This window comes from Monomorium pharaonis, chromosome 2 (genome assembly GCF_013373865.1).
Source record: "Monomorium pharaonis isolate MP-MQ-018 chromosome 2, ASM1337386v2, whole genome shotgun sequence".
In the NCBI taxonomy this organism is placed as follows: domain Eukaryota; kingdom Metazoa; phylum Arthropoda; class Insecta; order Hymenoptera; family Formicidae; genus Monomorium; species Monomorium pharaonis.
Window position 1 is genome coordinate 9,744,294 of NC_050468.1, and position 11,778 is coordinate 9,756,071.

Below are 11,778 nucleotides of genomic sequence, written 5' to 3' on the forward strand. Positions count from 1 at the left end.
TCAGATTTAGCTAAATATCTAAATACTTTAGCAAAATTATTCTTTTCATGCTTGCAATAATTATTCGAATATGATTTAAAAAATATACATATTTAATAATTGTAAAGTAAAATATCTAATTACAAAATTTAATTAAAATAATATTTTATTTGAGATAATTATGAAATTATTAATAGTGGAATTGCTTCTACATTAGACATGCTGGTATCACTCTGATATCAACGATATCATTACAATAATTTCATATGCAAAGCAACTCTGTGACTCGCTCCAAATTTTAATGCATGTGTTACTCAATAATCTTACCACATATGAACAGTTGCTTTAGTTACTTACCTTGGAAAAAATTTTGATTGTTTTTTTTGTAGTTAACTTAATATTTTGGTTAATATCACTCAAGTAAAATTATATTTACGTAACTGAATATCGACGGAACTAATAGAAAGATTTAACTAATATAACTTAAAAATCTTTTAAATAAATAGAATAGCTAATTAATTGCAATTTTTAGTTATACAAGATTAATATTTAAAAAAACACATGTAAAATTAGAATTACGAACAGTCCAAATAATTTGATTATCTAATCGTAGGCCCCAAAGTGAGTTATAACCATACTTTTTTTCTATAGAGTATATCAATATCGAAAATGATTCTTGTTAAACATTTTTGACTAAACAAACATAAAGAAACTGTCTATTCTTATGTGTTAAAATATTTTTCAAGTTTAATAAATTAACATATTCTTTGCACTTATTAGCTTTCAATTTTAAAAACATGTTTTTCCATGTTTCTTCAACTGCCTTACCATAAAAAAGTTTATACCGCACAATCTTTATCATATGATCTCGTTCAACTGAAAGAAACTGAAGAGTCATGTTTATATATTTTTGTAAATAGAAATAAGGATCAAGCTATGCTAAAAATAACTTAAAAAGCATGAGTCGTATCCATTTATCAAATTACATGATTGCTCAAAAGATAAACAAAATAAATATTGACTGTGCTTAAACGACAAGATCCCGCACATTTCGCAGGAAAGCAAAGGAAAAATAAGGTTATTAAGTTGAAGAAATTTGTTTTAAATTTTTGTAATTCAAGTTCTAGTTAATATGTAGAAGTGAGAAGAGTTGTTTTTTCCAAAAATCTTGTCGGCAATGATCATCACATTTCACTTTTTACGTACTTTATCTCATCAACATTAGATTTTCATAAAGAACGACTCTTTTTATTTCTAAGTATTAATGCAATCTAAGTACTTTAAAAATTACTAAGTAATATAAAAATTTTTATCAAGACTTGGTTACAAAAATTTTTTAACAAAAACTTGACTAAAACCTCTTCTATCTAAATTAATAAAATTTGGTTTAGACTTAAAGTATATTAGACTTAATAATTAGATTTAAAATACATTACAATTTTTATAAAAATTAAAAGACATTAATAAAAAAATTAATTAAGATAGCTCCTATTCTTTAAAGTATATTAGACTTAATAATTAGACTTAAAATATATTACAATTTTTGTAAAAATTAACAGACATTAGTAAAAAAATTAATTAAAAGAGCTCTTATTATTTAACTTGAACAGATGCTATTACGCTTGTAATAAAATTTTACATAAATTATTAAATTTATAATAGCTTAATTTACGATTTACTTTTTTTATTTAAGATCGAATGGGATTATCAATTGTACGATAGAATTTTTATTTAATAAAACTTTGTATATAACATGATTTAATCTTTTTATATTTATTTATTTATTTATTTAGTAATATTTATTTACACACACATTTGCATAGAAAATTTGCATACAGTCATAGAGTGTAGAGTCTTCTAAACAATTTAAAAAATTATTTATTGTTCAATATATTTATGATATAAATAATTTTATTAAATACTTTGTACAATATCGAAATTTTTACTAAAATTTGCATGGGACAATTGTTCTACTTGACGTTATTACTGAACATTTTTTACATGATCTTGTGACTAACGTTAAAATATAATATGTATTGGTGCATGAATTAGAAACGCATTAAATTTATTATACTTACATCTTCATAAAACGTTGAAAAATAGCTTTATGATTAACTGTTCCGTCAGCAAAATATAGAATACAAAGTTCTACAAACTTTAAATAAAGTTTCAGATTTTTAATAATGTTATTTTTTTTATAAATGTTATCACACCTCTTTTTCTTAAATCACGTTTCCTCTAAAACACAGTTACATATATATTTGTTCTAAAAATAAATTTATTTAGTTTTACGATAAATAACTAATTTTAAACCTTGAATTTTGATACTAGTTTAATTAATGCTAGGGCATGAAAATCACGCAGAATTGGTGTTACGACGACCTTTAAAAACAGCCTGACATTTTTGTATTTCAATTTTAATTTGTCCCGGCGAGATGTAATAATGTTTTCTACATCTAATAAGTTGCTTGACTCAGTCGATGACAAAAATATTTCCTTGTTCATCATAATAACCTACATCTTCTGTGTAAAAGACATCCAGTCATCCTAAAAGACATCCAATTATATATTTTTTGTACACGCGTAAAGAAATAGATTCAGCATGCAATATGTGGTTCTATGATAATTAAAGATTAGATTAGAAAATGCATTAAAAAATATGTTAAATCTTTATCTTTTTTATCCTTTATTATTATAATAATCGCGCTTCATACTTGCATAATTAAAAAAAATTAAAACCAAATCTTTTCAGATTATATACAGCTTATCTTAGATCTACGGTTATAATATTTTGTTGTAATTTCGAGATTTTGGAAATTCTATAATACGTATAACAGTTGTCAAATTAATTAGAAAAAATAATTAACCATTGTTGTCAATAACATTTCTTGTGCTTCTGGGATTATTATAATAAGTATTTATCCTAGTTGAAGTCTTAACACCAAATCACATCAAGGTTGAGCTCTGAGAGCACTATGAGCTTTTGGCACTATGAGCGTGCTCTATCTTTCTTCGACATTCACTGAGCAACAAGAATAGAATGATACTTTTAGCGCTAATAGTCTTCCCGAACCCAGCCCAAGAATGTTGGAACTTAACTGTTTTTTTGTTACGAAATCAGTAATCAACAAACAGGCATTTTCACTCAAATAATCACTTCAATTTGATCGGAAAGGTTGTTCTCTCTTGTTGATAAGCAATCACACCTGTTTCAGTCAAATCTAAAAAAATTCAAGGAATATTGATTTTAAGCATTACATAGCCCCATATCCAGAACGTGCTTATTACGTTATCAAAGCGCGTTTTTGTGTCATTCCATGCTTGTTTTAATGAACGATAAAGCTAGAAGTACAAAAGCGCCGTAACTTTGTTTACATTACGTTTTAAATACGCGTGATTAAACAATACCATAATCTTATTAATAAAATTGTGTACGCACAGTATATTTGAATAATATGTTTGAATAATGGAAATGTCTCGCAGCCATTTGCGAAGATTATTATGAACACTGCGTTTGATTATCGTTTCGCCAATGATGACTGTTTTTAAGGAAGATTATAATTTCTGAAGGTGTTAAATTATGACAATTGATAACATATATTAGTTTCAAGAAATACCCAAATTACCTGAAACAGATACATTATATTTTATACAATTTTTAAAGCAATATTTTTGAGTGAGCAATAGAAGATTATTTCTATTGTACCTTATATCTTTTTATTATTTGGTTCAAGTGATGTTTCTTGTTAATTTCTGAGGATATGATCATTATCACATTTATCAGTATAGCACGAATAGTCAAGATTAAGTTCCAATACAATGATTCGAACCACAAGGCAGTATCATTCAAATGCATAATGAAAATGTGCTGATTTGAATCTAAGAAAATTGTATAAGAAACTTCTACTCTGAAAAAACCAATTGTACCACGGGATAAAAGTACCATTACAGTATCGTTAATATGCTTCGATACGAAAGATAATATGTTAGTATCGATTGGATTAAATTTATTACTCAAAATTGATTCAAGTGTGTTACTACCGATAATTATAATTGTTGTTTTTCTAAAATATTCCATTTCTGTTATAACATCCTGAATTTTTTGTTATCATAATTTATAAAGATTACTTTTGGAGTAACCTGTGTCAAAAAGTCTTCCACAGCCGCTACAAATATTTGTGTTTATGATGAGTAAATTGGATAGCATATACACCACATTCAGTTTTGCAAATCGGAGACTGTTTCTTTATTCACATTAAAATCACATCTCAGAATTAATCTTAAAGCTTGGATCAAAGATTACATTACGTCTGTCCTTTTTAGTTGTATTCATGCACAGATGCAATAAAATAAGTTAAAATACAAAAAAATATTTCTTTCTTATTAAAAAAAAAAAAAAGCAATTATTTAAACTTGCTCTACTAACGCATCTCAGACTTACAATGCAAATTATACATATCAATAAAAATATATAATAAAAGTACAAATTAAAATAAGACTCAAATTACATTTTATCATTTTTGTTATGCCATGGATTTATTATAGCGCCGATATATAATGCCGTCAAATACGTAAGTCTCCAGATGATTATATGTCCACACTCTTATTGGTGTCACATCGCCGGATGTGACACCAATATAGCGCAATCACAATGCGCACTTTACGCTTCTCTCATTTATTTGTCTAAATGTATTTATTCTATCTGTTGTCGCATCAACTGCATAATATTTTCAATTTTATTCCTATCATATAATTTATGTTTTAAACAATTCATTTCTTGTTTAAGATCATATTACTTCTACTATAAACCTTTGTTATAAATTATACATTTGTTATAAATAAAAAAAAGATTTTAATACGTGAAATTCCCTAAATCTTAGAGGATTTTACTCTTATTTAAGCCTGAAAAAGAGGTCTAATTTCCTTTTCCTCCAAAATCAAGAAAAAATGATATAAATGTAATATTCTTACAAATAGAAAAATTCACTACTCGTTACTTCTTTTGTGCTACACACAAAAGATCATTCTGTTTCAAATCATATTCTTTTTTATTATATAAGACATTTTTCTTAATACAAAAGAAAAAACAGAATAATATATTCTAAATGCGCGATAAATGCTTTATTGAAAGGAGATATATTAAACATTATTAAAATATGAGATTATAGAAAGAATTGCTTTAAACGTAAAATACTTTTTTATGTAGATGAATGCTTTCTTTATATGGACATTTTCCGTTGTTGTTTGCCAATGTTAAACAAGTATGAAATGACTGTATTACACTGTGTCTTTCTGTGTCACTTGTTGGAAAACGCCCTATATTTTGTGAAATAATTTTTATTTAAATTGTTATGTCTCATCTGACTGATAAAAATCAGTTTATTCGTAAGTTTGTTCAAAATGAATTCTCCAATGTTAATAAATATTGTATCATTTAATTTTTTCTTGCCTATTAATTTTCTTCCTCTTATCGTAAATAGAAGTAAGTTCTTAAAAATATACAATAATGTTATTAAAATAATACATGCATTTTTTAAAAAGTTTTATGGAGTTTACCGTAATTTTTTGTACGCTAATGTTTGTACACTAGTGTTTTTTTAACTAATTGTTACTCATGGTACTGAATATCCAATATGTATCTCAATATAATATACTTTGATTGCAATATTTTATTTATAATATTTTAATTAACACACACACACACACACACACACACACACACACACACACACACACACACACACATATATATATATATATAAAAGTATATACATATATATAAGTATTAAAATCAAAAATAATAATACCGTTTGATACAATAATTGACTATAACTAACCTTTCACTTTTGTCGATAATACTCTTATGATGTAAAATATCCTTTAGTCAAGAACTTAACTGTTTTAAAATTAAAAATATTTTGGTCATAGAGACACTTTTGAGCTTATGGCTTTGAACAAAATTACTTTGAACAAAACAACTTTCTTGTTCCGCTTTATTTTTACGGACAATTTTTTTCTTTAACTGCAACGTAAAGAAAAGTTGTTTTGTTTTCTCTTAGATTTATAAAATTTATTCTGCATAATGGCAAATTTTGAATAAACTCAGTTAAAAACATTTTGCATAGAAGTCCTAAATCACTCGATTCCGTAGGATTATATCTTTTTATTTATTTCGATTGCAACGTTCAAATCACTTTAATTTCTTGATTCAAACAAATCTTTCTTTAATCGTCTTAATCTCTCTGTTTTATTAGTATCATATACATATAATTTTAATTAGCAAGATTTTTCGTTAATCTCGGCAACGTTCGTAAATCATTTCCTTATCTCTAATATCTGTAATATACATTAATAATATTTGAAAATTAATATTACTTATCCGTTTCTCATTTAGCATTGATTTAAGAACTTCGCGAGTAGCCTGTTCCATCGCGTGACATTTTTCAATTATCTTCACTGCTTCTTTATTCCAACTCCGCCTCAGTTTTTCTAGTTTTTTATACAAGTTCTTCTTTTTCTCAATAAATTAATAATTATTATCTCAGTTTTAATATAGTTCCTTATATTAATGTAAATCGAGATTGTTTTCATAAACGTATAAAAAACTCATGTCGTGAATCATTTATGTGGAAATTACATGTGTAAAAAACCTATTAGTTACATAACGGCTGCACGTGTTATACGAACGAATGATGTGTACGTAAGAAAATTGAGAACTATATAAATGACGTAAGCGGACGTTGACAATGTAATTACGGCGGCAATTTAATTTACGTTTCGTGCAGCACGAACGTCGTGCAAAACTGCAATATTTACCACTATCCTCCTTTTCCCGATATTATAGATATAGATTGTACTGTAAATAATATTTGATTTTAGATTTGCCAGTTAAAACGCAATATCGTATTTTTTTCGCATTTATTCCGCCTGCATTTTTTATCGTTTAATGATAATTTCTTACCAATAATAGCATCTGATAATAATAATGCATTTTAATACTTTTTTCATACTTTTATCTCCCGCATCTGTTCCTCCTGTTTTCTTGGAATTTCGAATCTCAATATTATCACCGGATCGTTTCCATTCTTCATTAATTGCCGTACTAAAAACTTATCAGAGCTGATTCCTCTCAGTCGCGATCTTTTTCAGTGTTCTATCTCGATCTGTGGGAGAAGCAGTCAAGAGGAACAGGATTGTCGCCAAGATCCTTTTCCTCCAGAAACGCTCAGGAACGGCGAAAATCTCCAACCTTCGGCTACACGGGAACACAAGAGGATTTCTCTCAACGGACAACTAATCGACTCCACTTTTCCAAAGCCTTGTGACATCATAGTCTGCGACCGTCAGTTTGCTGAGCTCTTTGCTCTTTCTTTCGAATATTTACTCCGCGGAGTCAATCGACGGTCTTTCTTCGACATCCGCCGAGAAATTCGCGAGGCATCAGAGCACACTCGGCGTCTCGGCGTCAAACGATAATCATTTACCAGACGCGTCGCGAACGCGAACACGTAACAACGCGAGCGGAAGCGAGAAGAGAGTTTGCGATCGCGAATCGCAAAAGAAACAAAAAGATCGGCGAGCGGTAAAGGAAAAGGTGAAGAGAGGTGTGAGCGAAAGACGACGGCTGTCGGACTCGAAAGAAATCAAAGGACAATTTCATATGTTAATAACAATTTTTTTTAATTCTTATGTATTAAATTCTTTCTTTTTGTTATTGTCACGAAATCCATTTGCCCTCTTCATTTTTGTACAAATTTTAATTGTGTGAAAGGATTTTTAATTCTATAAAGCCATTTCAAAGATATTTTATAATAAATTTGTTTTTTAAAAAAGAATATCTTTTTTCTAGACTTAATCTTAATTTCACTTGTATAATATTGTTCGTACATGTTACCCCTAGAGAAATACAATTTATATTTTGTACGTACGGAGAAAATTTTATGGTAAAAATGATTATGGTAAATATATTTACTACAAGTAAGTGCGGACCAAGAAAGGAATTATCAAAATTTTTACTATGTTTTTCATCAAATTATTATAGTATCTACACTACTTATGGTATAATTCTCTGAAATTTCTTTTTATGATCCAGCTAATTGGTCAACGTTGGCTAAATATTGATTATATTGGAAAAATCTTGGCCGATATTGTTCAATGTAAAAATAATATTTGTTATTAATAAAATGTTAATACACTACCAATATTGCAATATCCATAATGACACCAATATTGGCTACTAAATAATTTCATATATACTGCCAATATTGTAGCGAACATAATAACACCCATATTAGTTAATGAATAAGTTAAAATATATTACCAATATTGCAGTACACATGGTGACACCATATTGGCTAGTGAATAACTCCAAATGCATCGCCAATATTGACTTGTGAATAAGTCAAAATATATTGCTAATATTGCAATTTAATAATTTACTATATTATTGTATTTATATTGGAAGTGCATTAGACAAGACTATAGCGACTTGCATTGATTAGCTGCGTGCGTGTGTGTGTGTGTGTGTGTGTGTGTGTGTGTGTGTGTGTGTGTGTGTGTGTGTGCGTGCGCGCGTGAATGTGTACGTGTGTGTGTGCATGCGTGCGTGTTTTTTTCACATTTATATAAATATAGTTTAACTATACATACATGTTGTTTATCTGTCTGATAATATCTATTAAATTCATCTATAACAAACATGTATTCATAAACATCAAGTGCTCAAGGGTTAGTTTGCGTAAGATCAGGATGTTAGTTTGCGTAGGAATTTCAAGATAAAGCGACGGCGGCGGCTAGCAATTGGATGGGTGACCGTTTTTCTGATTATATAAATTAAACAATGGATGAATACATGTAACTAGGTTTGGATGACTACGCTTAAACAAAATTATCGTAAAAATTAAGCGACACTTGATTTGTGAATTTAGGTATTTCCAGAGAATAGTACAAATTTTCCATTTTTTTTTTTTTTTATTACTTAGATTTGTTGTTCTTGAATTGAATAAATATTGTTTCTTAATATTGGTCCAATATTATTGAACCAATAATAGGTAAATAAAACCAAGTGTCTACTTTACAATAATGGACCAATATTGGAAAACAATTTATACCCAAATATTTCCAATCATTTCCTAATATTATGTTAATGTCTTGTGCTAGGGTTCATATTTATGCATTACATAAATGCATTCTGATAAATCATTTCAATAGATGTTGTAAGAAGGATGAAACATGTATAGTTAACTCATATTTTTATAAATAAATATAAAGATTTTCAGTTTTTTACTAATTTTACATATGCGAAATAGCAAGTAAAATATAAAAATTTATGAAAAGATCTGTGTTCGCTCTGTTTGTGTAAAATAAAAAAAAATAAAAACTAGATGTCACTTTTTATAATTTTTAGTATTGTTAATGTATTGTTTGAATAAGTGTAATATTGTCATTCTTTATGTTCCTGAGAGCTTCTGGATGGAAGTTCTCTGGAGAGTACGCTTTGCTCGTCTATGCGCTGTTACGACGGGATATCTTTAAATCGTCCCGCATTGATCTTGAGTAAGACGAGGTCTTACTGATATCTCCTATGGACAACCATAAGACGTTTAATCTTGCCAGGACAAAAATGGGATAATATTGAGATGATCCCGAGATCAATTTTGCCGTGTGGACATGTTACAAGATTTCGAAGACATTTGATAATACTAATGTTTATCCCATTCGTATCTCCAACCGTTCTCGAAATGTACATATTACAACGAATGGTACATTTCCTCGTCTTGCCTCTCTTGCCCCTTACATGCCTACAAGGTTGACGACGACAACGTATCTTATATGAAAATTTTGATATTTGGACTTTGCGTGTTATCTCCTCTCATAAGGCACATAGAGAAAAAATAAAAGCAGTTTTCTGATACAAATTGACCCGAAGCTTTCGATTGAGCCTAATTAGAACTCGATCGGTTTAGCCGTTTCTTAGATCTGATAATCTCGGATGCTCGCAAGTCGCGTACGCGCGTATAGAACACGGTTGGTCTCGCGCTGTGCTTTCACTTGGCGTGAGTCACTACAGTGTCTCTTGATACGGGAATTGCCTTAATATCAATTATTTGACAGAAGTACATGTATTACATATAATATATATACATGCAAAATTTATGAATATACATAATACACATATTGTGACGTGACTTTGTCCGTCACAAAAGCCTAAGCTTTACTGAGAGGAGAAAATTTGGCATTGCGCCCTCGTGTCGGCGGAGAGCGATCTCTCCACCTCGATGTGTCGACGGCGTGTATCTTTTTGTATTTTCGTGCATCTTATCGTGTCTTTCGATTTAATTACTTTTTGTTAAGTGCTTTTGTTTAGTCACTGCGGAATTGCGAACAAGATCCGAGTGAAAGGCCGAAGGAGATTTTTGTTGTAAATCAGAGAAGCTATGAAGAGAGTACCGAGGAAGCGGCTATACGACGGTGTCGATGGGATCCGGGACTGTGTATCGCCGGCTGAGTTCCTATCGGAGCCGTTTGGAGGCACAAGGTGCCACGTCCAGGAAAGAGATCAAGGAATCGAAAGGCCGAAGTCTTGGGGACGCTCCGACTTCATTCCAGGAAAAATTAGCGTACTGCAGAACGCATTCGGAGACCCTAGTATATCCCGACATTCCGTAGCGGACAAGATTGCCGCAACCTAGTCAGCCAATGGCAAGTTGTACCGCGAGATATAATTTGGAGAGATGGCAGCAGGAGACAGCAGAGAGAAGTCTGGGAAAACAATAGTAGCATTAGATCGCGCAATATTCTGATCGACAACGGACAAAGAGCTTCTCGAAAATTACGCGGGGTGCGCAAGTACCGCCGCAAGGACTCAGCGGGGTCGCAGCCGGTCCCTCATATTCGCATATTCGTGTGAAGAATTTCGTGAGCTCGTTCGCGAGTCCGAGATCTTTTCCCCCGCCTGAGCGGTCGCCGACAGTCACCTTGTATCGTATATCGTAATAAAGAAGTATTGTCAAATAATATTTTGTATTGTGTAGATAAAGTCGAGTCAACTGTTATCGTATTGTACGTTGTAACGATTGAAATTATATTGAGAACTTTGGTATTGTAAAGTACTTTCAAGTTGTATAGAATTATCGTATGTTGCGGTAAATTCCGAATAATTATCACGTTGCGTCTCGAAGACTCTCGAGGAGACTTACATATCGGATTGTAGAGGCGACTTAAGCCACCGGAAGTACGAAATAAAAACTGATGTAATTAACTTGCCATATGAACTCTTCGCGTATCTAAATTTCTATATACCGCGTACACCACACTATTTCCAATCTTATGTATTATTACGAAATATATATTTATATGTTTTCTACACGGAGAGAATTTTCTCTTAAAATTTACCCTCAAAATCTGGTAAGTAATTGTGGAATAATGTGTAACTTCGAAGAATTTTACTATACTGTTTAGTAAAATTTATTGTACTTTCAGTAAAATTTATTAAAAGCATAGTAAATTTTATTAAAAAGTATAGTAAAATTTTTTGAGGTCACACATTATCCCACAATTATCAGATTTTAAAGGTAAATTTTAAGAGAAAATTCTCTTCATGTATAATTTAATCTGGTTGTCTGTTTTATGCAAAACGCTTTCTCTCTCCTAACTCCGCGTCATAAAAAGACCCCGCTCCTCTGCCGCGGGCTAACCGAAACATATTGTGCTATCGTGGTATTGTGCTATTATAAAAATTACTATATTAAATTTCTTTGTTATTAAAATTAGATTTTATTACTATATAATTAAAATTTA